This window comes from Garra rufa, chromosome 4 (assembly GCF_049309525.1).
Source record: "Garra rufa chromosome 4, GarRuf1.0, whole genome shotgun sequence".
In the NCBI taxonomy this organism is placed as follows: domain Eukaryota; kingdom Metazoa; phylum Chordata; class Actinopteri; order Cypriniformes; family Cyprinidae; genus Garra; species Garra rufa.
This window is the reverse complement of record NC_133364.1, coordinates 53835605-53845026: the sequence shown is the minus strand read 5'-3', so window position 1 is coordinate 53845026 and position 9422 is coordinate 53835605. Positions and strand designations below refer to the sequence as shown.

The 9422-nt window shown below is 37.1% G+C and overlaps 1 long non-coding RNA gene across 1 annotated transcript; it reads right to left on the bottom strand.

The window, feature by feature from the left end:
- Positions 1-860: 860 nt before the first annotated feature.
- On the bottom strand, positions 861-2925 carry LOC141333722 (uncharacterized). The gene is made up of 2 exons (XR_012355424.1): positions 2011-2925; positions 861-1896 (listed from the first exon to the last, which is right to left on the bottom strand). It is a non-coding gene; the product is annotated as an uncharacterized lncRNA (long non-coding RNA).
- Positions 2926-9422: the final 6497 nt, after the last annotated feature.

Genomic DNA, 9422 nt, shown 5'->3' with positions numbered 1-9422 from the left:
TTCTTCAACATGGGCTTAATCAAAGCTCATTGCTGATAAATAGTTTGTCTGTTATCATAATGTATTGTTTTATGGAAACGTATTTAACATTCAACCCCCTTTTGTGCATATTTGTTAGTAGGCCTAGTTATTTTAATTTTGTGAACGGGATTTCCGCTATTGTAATGTCTAGGATGCTTTTCACTTTTACTTTTGAATTCATGATCTTGGTTTTGCTTACATATTGGCTACACCTATCAATTTTAAGATTAAAACAAATTCTTAAAAGATGGATTTGTTATTTTTAATTAAACAGCATAACAAAAATAAAATAAAACTAACTTATATAGCATTTATTAACAAAAACTAATAAGACGAGGCACTCCATCACATGCTGTGTTATATGCCGACTAAACAATTTATTACAGGGCGCGCAAACACTGAGCAATCAAAATAATTAATTTAAAAATAACAATAAATAGCAAGTACAAAATTACAAAATACATTATAAAATTCAATATTTTAAAGCCACAGCAAATGAAGATTAACATGTTTGAGAGGTAGCTCGTCTTTTTCATACCATTTATACAATTTTAGATACACTTGATTTTATTGATTTGTGCAAGAGGAGAAATATAAACTATAGTTTAGAGTGTAAAAAAATTATTTGATGTATTATTGTGAGTAGTAGTAGTATTTTCTTTTATTTCTTTTTGTGCTGTACATTATGATGTCGCGCTGCCCATGAAGTTTTTTTTTTTTTTTTTAATACATAAAAAGGAAAGGGAACCATTTAGATTTGGCCTAATGTCAATGTAAGTACTATACCCTAGTATTATAATCCTAATATTAAAAATAATGTCAACAAATAAACAGAAGGATCATTTTTCAAAACAATAAGGCTTTTATTATGTGACTGACAATGGATACAATTGTTCAGTATCACAAGTGCTCCAGTGAGTTCTGCAAGTTTTTAAACATATATATTTTTTTACTTTTTACTTTTTAAAAAAGTGGAAAAGTTGTTCTTCTATTTCGGAGAAGTTCGTTAAGTCTGTCTCTTATCAGCTTCCAGTCACGAACTGCGGGGTTGAATCTCCGACCAACAGCATCTGAAAGTGCTTGACGAAGGTTGTTGGGTAGTGCATTTTTCCCCCTGGAGCCGTCAAAGTTAACAGAACCTGCCCAGTTCTGATAAAGGTTGAGGGGAATTAACCTTTTAAACAAAAGAACAGCGAAACGATCTGCCCTTGGTTTCCCGTCTGGTCCTGTTGATTCCAGATACAGTTTATTCTCGGTCTCTACTGAAACATGATTTAAAAGTACATCTGGAAGGATTACTCCCTGCATGAGAGACCGGCGAATACGATTATGGTGATGAGAATGGGAGGTGTTTGTTGGTGTTTCAGGCAATCTCAAATGGAATGATGTCATGATGGAAGGAGAAACCCGTGAATAATCTTGATTCGGCGAATTTTCATTATGGAGCATCGGATTCGTCACCACTGGGTTGTTGGTTAATCCTTCTGATGTTGAGCCCGCTAACGAATGATCTGGGCTGGTTTGTAGGTTGAGCGTCCGGACAGTCAGTGGTGTAGAGGCTGCAGCAGGAACACCGAAATCAGCATCAACCAGGTGCGCTGACAGCGAATGGTCTTCGCGAGCAGACTGAGGAGATGACCACATCTCAAAAGGCTGTTGGCAGTCCATTGGAGTATCCGCCGACGTTGAAGGAACATTGGCAGAAATGTCTGTGGATGTGGATTGATCCGCTGTCGAAGGATGAGTTTTCTCACTGAAACGCGCCTCCAACAAACCAATCCGTGCCTCTAAATTCAGAAGCCTTCTTGTGAATTCAGACATCTGTTCCTTGGAAACAGTGACTGCAGCAGGACATCTACGTTCAATTAGAACAGCCTGTAGATGGTAACATTAAAATTAGTTTTGAATATGATGTTCACACCGCAGATAGGTATATGAGGCTGCTGCACATGGGGCTGCTTACATAAAAATAACTTATCAAATACCCACCGATTTCTTTTTTACAAGCCGGGTAGTCCCTGTTTTATTTTTGGTCTGTGGACTCTGCTTGTTCTCCTTGCCAGAATGCTATTGAGACAATATGTATGATGGTTAGCACACAACAAACATCTGAATGTACAAAAAAATTTAAGGCAGCGTTAGGCCAAAATACATTATAGACTACATACCTTTCGCTTGCTACTACAAGTGGGAGCGCTCCTTTTTGAATAAAATGCTGTGGCCTCCATTTCTTTCTCGCACAGTTAATACAAATGCACACAGTGACAATTTGTTAATAGGTCTATTTTATCAGTTGCTCACTTGCAGCCGATTTAAAAGACCGTAAAACGGCATGGGCGGCATGAACGTGACGTGGTCGATTTGTCCAATCACGGACGAGTTCATGAACGTGACGTCGACGATTTGTCCAATCACAGACTAGGTCATGAATCAAAGCGCGGAATCCAAAACATATAGATGAAGACATTCTGCTTTCTTGTAATTTGCTTGCTGCTTTCATTTTTACGTCACTGTTTAGATTTTATTCGCTGCTTGCAATGGCGATAACAATACAGTGCATCATTTCTCCCTGTTGAGCGCATTGCTGGACGATGTGTGTCAAATACATCCACGGTGCAATTAAGTACAACAACAGAAAAAGTGACTATAGTCATGCCACTATGTACAGTGGTTGAGGTCTAAAATGTTCTAATATTTTTTAAGTGATCATTTGCTTTACTATTTGTAAATTGTATACAATAAAAATATATTTTGTTCTGTAATTTGCTTGGCCTGACTTGGCTTTCATTAATGAAAAGAAAATGTAGTTGTTGTTATATTTGTCTTGAAAATATCGATATACCAACAACTATATTTTCTATATATTTTCATCTGTGTGCGTGCGTGCGCGTATATAGATAGATAGATAGATAGATAGATAGATAGATAGATAGATGAAAATAGAGAAAATATAGTTCAAGAACAAAATATAGAACAAAATGTGTACACACAAATGTTAATATACACTTTAAAAATATTAAATGATATCTGTTTAAAAAACTGTTTCACATGAAAAATATAATTTTATTGCATGTCGCGGTGTTATGTGTAGTTGAGTCAAAGAAGGCTACAGTTAGCCAGCTCTAGATCAGTGAGTCTCAAGCCACCCCCCTTCCCCTGGTTTGCATTTGTATAGCTCCAGTAATCATTTACATATAAAAGCTACACCGAGGCCAAGGTGACATGAATCATGGGGGGTGTCAGGTGCTAAGCCTTCCACATCAATTTTTGGCAGTTCCCTACAATTATCTGTGCTAACTGCGCATTCCTGTGAACAGCCATTAACCTGAAACTTCTGCGACAATTCACAGTGTCGTTAAATGACGAAAACCACTTTTTTCATGCAGTGTACATCGCAAAACCTCTAGTGTCTTCATGTACTGTATATTGAAGTTTAGACAGTTTGCAAGAATATTTAGTATCACTGGTGTGAAAATGCTGTTAGATGGCGGTGGAGTAAATGGGAGTTGAGACTGGCAGATCCAGCTATTTTAGGCTACTTTGAATTTAAAGTTCAGGTTGCATTGTCCGATAAAAAAAAAAAAAAATGATCAGAACTATCAGCACAGTATATAACACTAATCTGGTTGCACAATAGAAAGAAATATGCAAACACTAGCCATGAGCCGTGTCAATTTCGACACAAAGGGAAGTGGGAACTATTTGTTTTTTTCAGTTATTTTAAAAGTAGCAGTTAATGAGGCGATCAGCGGCAGTATAAAGAGCGAAATGTTTATGAATAGCCGAATGGGGATGGGGGGTGAATGCTGCCTGTTTTGCCTTGTAATCAACATTTTATTGAGACTGTTTTTGGGGGGGTCCAACTGTGTAGCATTCGGTTTAATTGCGGATTCAGCATTCAAATGCATGCCAGGGAAAAGGGGAAAGCTTTCCTCACACGCTCCACCTATGATACACCCTCTTATCACAAAACATTAGTGTCCACACCCCTGACACACTGTACGAATATATACAGTCCATCCATCTGTAAAGTCATCTCAAAATGACCAAAATCAGCAAGCTGCATTCCCAAGACATCAGGGTGATGAGGTCTGCTGGAAGTTCTACTCAAGAAATATCCCGACATCTGAAATCCATTGGTGTACACGCTACATTGAGCACTATCCGGAGACACTACAAAGAAAGATCATCACACAAACGTAATCCTCGCAAAATAACGGAGTAAGTTACCCACTGCATGACGCGAACACAAACACTGGCCTAAATACCGGTTAATGCTAAGTGGTGGTTATGCATAAACTGTCAAATGTTTAACTATTTTCTGTTTTGCCCTTGATTTTAGAGACATTGTCCTATCCATAGAGAATATCACTCATCAGAATGATGAACTGGTGTCATGTTCCGTGAAAAAACAGCTATGGCGTGACAGCGGAGTGGAAATAAGCGAGCGATCCATTCGGAGGATAAGGCAAAAGCTTGGGTGGAAGTATGGGAAAACTCAACATTGTCCCATGATCAGAGACAAAAATAAAGAGTTACGTCTCCAACAAGCCCAAAAATGGATTGCTGAGAAGGAGTCATTTCACGATGTAATTTTCACTGATGAAACAACAGTGGCTTTGGACCGCTTTGCCACCATGTCATTTCGTAGGAGTGGGAGACACGTGTCTAAACCAAAGCCAAAGCACCCGCTAAAAGTTCATGTTTGGGGAGCAATATCCAGACTGGGTCCGGGACCGATTGCAATCTTCGAAGGCATAATGGACCGGTCTTTCTTTGAAAATGCTATTGTAACAGAAACTGCTGCCCCATACATTAGGGAAAACTTCGGAGCACATCACCGTTTTTTCCAGGACAATGACCCGAAGCACACTGCTGCAGGCAGACTCATTGCTGAACAGGGTATAAACTGGGTGAAGACTCCCGCCGAATCCCCCGACATGAATCCCATTGAAATGGTGTGGCATGCTCTGAAAGATTATATTCGAAAAGTAGCAAAACCAACTACAAAGTCTGACTTAATTGATGCCATAAATAAATTCTGGTTTGAGGAACTTACAGCAGTGGCATGCAACAAGTACATAAACAGACTGTTTAAAGTTCTTCCGGCTGTGGTGAAACATCAGGGTGGACATACTGGAATGTAACGATGTATAAAGTTGTTTAAAAATGTCTAAGCATTGGCAAAACTGTAAAATGAAAATAAAATGTACATTAATGATCACTTGAATAAATAAGCTTTTTAACGTTGTTGTTCAGAATCTGCTGTTATCAAAAACATAAAATAATACTGATAATACTGATAAAAATGCATAAACACGAGTTTAATGCATAAATAAACCTGAGTGAGCATAGTAACCCGGGATTATCAGAGATAGGTTTATTAATATTTCATTTTGAGTTAAGAAATTATTATATTAATTGTTATAGAAATTAATACAATATTACATAATTATATAGGCGTTGCTGTATATGCCAATGCTGTCTGTACGCGATTTAGACAGCATTCACAAGTGTATCATGAATAAATATTACATGTACTTCCAATTAAAAAGCCCTACAAGAAACATTTCATGCATCACACACAGTCTTGTCCATTAACTGATCCTCTTTTTTTTCCGTATTATTCGTTTATATTCATTATTTTCAACTTCATTTTGATCTCTTTACATAACATTCTGGGCTGCGTTTCGATTAATTTTAGTGCTTAAAAGCGTTTTCTACGAGTCATTTTGTGAACGTTCGTTATTGTTTCACGTGCCTTTCCCAAAAGTGCACTTAACACAATTGCAAATTGCAATTAATATACAAATCATTGAAGAGTGAATTATTCACGTAGTTTCATTTGGAAATAATTTATCGTCACACAGTGAAATAGGCCTACATTCCTTATATTGACTGATAGTATTTTTTTCCGTGTTGGTATTAATATTATTATCATTATCATTATTATTACTATTAGTAATATTATTACTATTAGCCAGTTATTATTGTATATATTTTTAGTTTCGTTTATATTCGTTTCCCCCACCCTTAATTTTGCTCTCTTTACTTAACGTTCATGTAAATGATACTGTAAATGCTTGACATATGCTATATGACTGAATTTTACTGGAATGTAGTTTAAAGGTTGAATTGAACATATTTTATTTTGTTTCGTCTAATTAATAGACTAGACTATATAATTACTAAACTGTTTTACTGAGGAATGCATCATTCACGTAGTTTCATTTGTAAATGAAAACATGCTAATTTATCGTCACACACGGGGAGAAATACAATCAAAAATTTTATTGCCATAATTGTCAGGTGTTAAAAATAAATAGCCCTAACCAGATATTAAAATAATAGTAGCCTATTAATAATAAAGTGATTTAGAGCTATCTACTTTTTAGTTTATTGTGAATCGCTTAACCTAAATAACGTTCTGTATATCCTATTTGCCATATATTTAGCAAATATTGTAAACGACAATTATGCCAATAAAGTTTTGCCTTTATGATTGTATTAATGCCCGTGTGTGACCATAAACGATTTACAAATGGAACGTGAATGATTCACTCGACAATGAAACACTTTATAGGTTATCTATTAATTAGAAAAAAGATGAATATATATATATATATATATATATATATATATATATATATATATATATATATATATATATGAGATCGAAATGATAGGAAAATTAACGAATATAAACGAATAATGTCCGAAGAAGATGTCCCCTCCAGGTCACCGTACAAACGAGTCATTCGGGCTTAGAGCGATGTTTGCTGCCGCTCCAGTCCAGTGCGTTACATGACTGCCCCCTACTGATCATGTCTTTCCTATGTCATTGTATTTTCCGTGTTCCCTTGGAATACACCGGCGTCACGCGAGACCACTTTACTTCCCGCGCGCATTTTTAATTGCCAGATCTGTACTTGAAAAATGTCATAAGTTACTGTCCACCACTATTGACGTGGCCGTTTTATATATTTAATTTATTTTATTTAAGTCACTCTCACTGTGATATTCGTGTGAATAGGGGATAGATGTCGAGTTATATTTCATACATTAACGACTCCAGAGTTTTATAGTCACATTAGTTATTAAATGCGGTGCCAGTCTCGAGCATTCATTCGGCCATTCACGTACCGCGAGACTTGCCTTTTAAAAGTAAACAGCTCTGTACTGTTTGCAAACATCACCTGGAGACCGCAGAAATTCTGTTGACAAACGCAAATCTTGAATACGCTTTTGAATATCTTATGAAAGTTGTTTATGTTATGTTCATATTGTTATGTGAAAGTTGAATGTTTAGTCAAAAGACGAATTTCAGAGTGAAATCATCTGCTGACAATCTTCATTTCTGAAAGCACAGTTGTGAAGAAGAGTCTGAACGTAGTCTCCGGACCGTACAGAGTCTACACAGCGAGCTGAACTGCACACAGAGAAACACCCTGTAAATCTGCACCCGATATTATGTCTTTAAGACTATCGTCCATCTCTGAGGAGGGTGCAGAGAGCCATTTGAGCCTCCAAAGTGTCACGGAGGCTTCTGTGGAGAAGAGCTCGAAAGGTGAGATTGAAATTATGTTTGAAACTTCAACTGTGATTGACACAGACCTCACAAATTCAGGAAAACAAGATGAAATAGATGGTTTAGAGTGGGGCTAGGAGTTATATATCTGTTGTGTTCCTGTCATATTTGCTTTAGCATTAGAGAACGTAGCATTCGATGTCTGCTGGTAGTGGTCAACTCATGCTTTGGTCATTTTTAAAATGTAGTCAATATTATACATTGACTAATGTAGGCCTATCTGTTTGGAAAATGTCAATAAAAAGTTATGCTAATTACCTTGTATTTTAAAAGTACTATATATACAGTTAGGTGCCAAGACAAATAAAATATTCAAGTTTTACTTCATGATAATAACCTTGGGTCATATTTGTCGCTCATAGTATTTTTTTAGTAATTGTTTTTCCTACTTTAAGAACAACATACAAGCTGGAGGAAGAAGAAAACCATGCCCTCCTTCTTCAGGAAAATATGTACGGCTGCGAAGCTCCCCTTCTGCTGCTCCCAGGACACAGTGGAGTCTCAACCAGAGCTGGACATCTCTACACCAGATGTCAATTTGTCCATCTCTAAAGAGAGTGTGGAGAGCCTGGAACTGTTGAGCCTCAGCAGCCAGGATATGCTGTGCTTTAGCGTAGACACGAGCATCATTAAGAGAGGAACTGTGGACATCCTGGACGTGTGGAACGATGACCATCTCTCCAGCTCTGATAGCTACCAAGAGGAGTGTAGCTTTGTACTTCCAGGTGAACTTCCTGTTGAGTCAGTGGGGGCTTCAGCTTGCCTGAGACTAAAGGCACTGTCCAACGTAGATGACTCTACACCCAACGTCATCTCTGAGGACAGTATGGAGAGGCTGCGATTGGAGGTTTCAGGTGAGAAAAAAAAATGCATTACAAACAGTGACATTCATGTAGGTATAACAGTAAACTGTCAACTAATTATTTAATCCAATGTCAGAGAATATCTCTAATAGTTGTGTTTTCAAATTGGTTGACTTTAGTTCCACAAAAGGCCACAGAAGACCCTAAGAAAGGGAAAGGAGTCCGCTCTTTCTTCAGGAGAGTGTGGAAGGCTATCAAGCGTCCTTTCCGCTCCAAGAATAAAGTGGAGCCTATTGTGCCTCCTCAGCCAGAACTGGATGATCCTGAGCCGTCACCTGCCCCAGAGTCCTTAGACTTCGTCCCAACTAATGGTAAGTCTGTGATCATTATAACAAGATAAATTTGATTGAAGCAAAAAATTGTTTTTAATTATGTTTATATAAAATATACTTAAAATTAAGTTGGTTTACAGCTAGCTTGAAACTACTGTCTCATGAACATGTCTTATTTTGTCTATATTAATATGGTTTATTGTCACAAGGCACCAGTTGTATAAATTAAAACTGTGTTAGGAATAAACCAAAATGCAGTTTGTCGAATATAAAGTGTTTATGCAAATGACTTTGTAAGTTATTACAAATCTTGAAGACGAAAACAGAAGAATTTGTTATACTGCTGTAAGCATTTTATGCCACTTCAAAGGGTCTCGAATGCTTATATGTTCTCATGTTTTTGTGTTTCTTTCAGAATCCATTCGCTCTCGCTATAGAGTGAAAAAGATTATTGGACGAGGAGGCTATGGCAAGGTCTATGAGGGCATCCAAATTTCTGATGGCAAGAAGGTAGACAAACATTTTGCTCTTACTGTACATTAAAATCTGTATCCACTGTGTTTTTAAAGCAGCTACATATAGTTTAATACTTAAATACTCAATTCTTCGTGGTCAAGGTAAGGTCAGGTGTTCAATATGCTCATCTGTGTTTTTGCAGGTTGCCATCAAACGTATTCG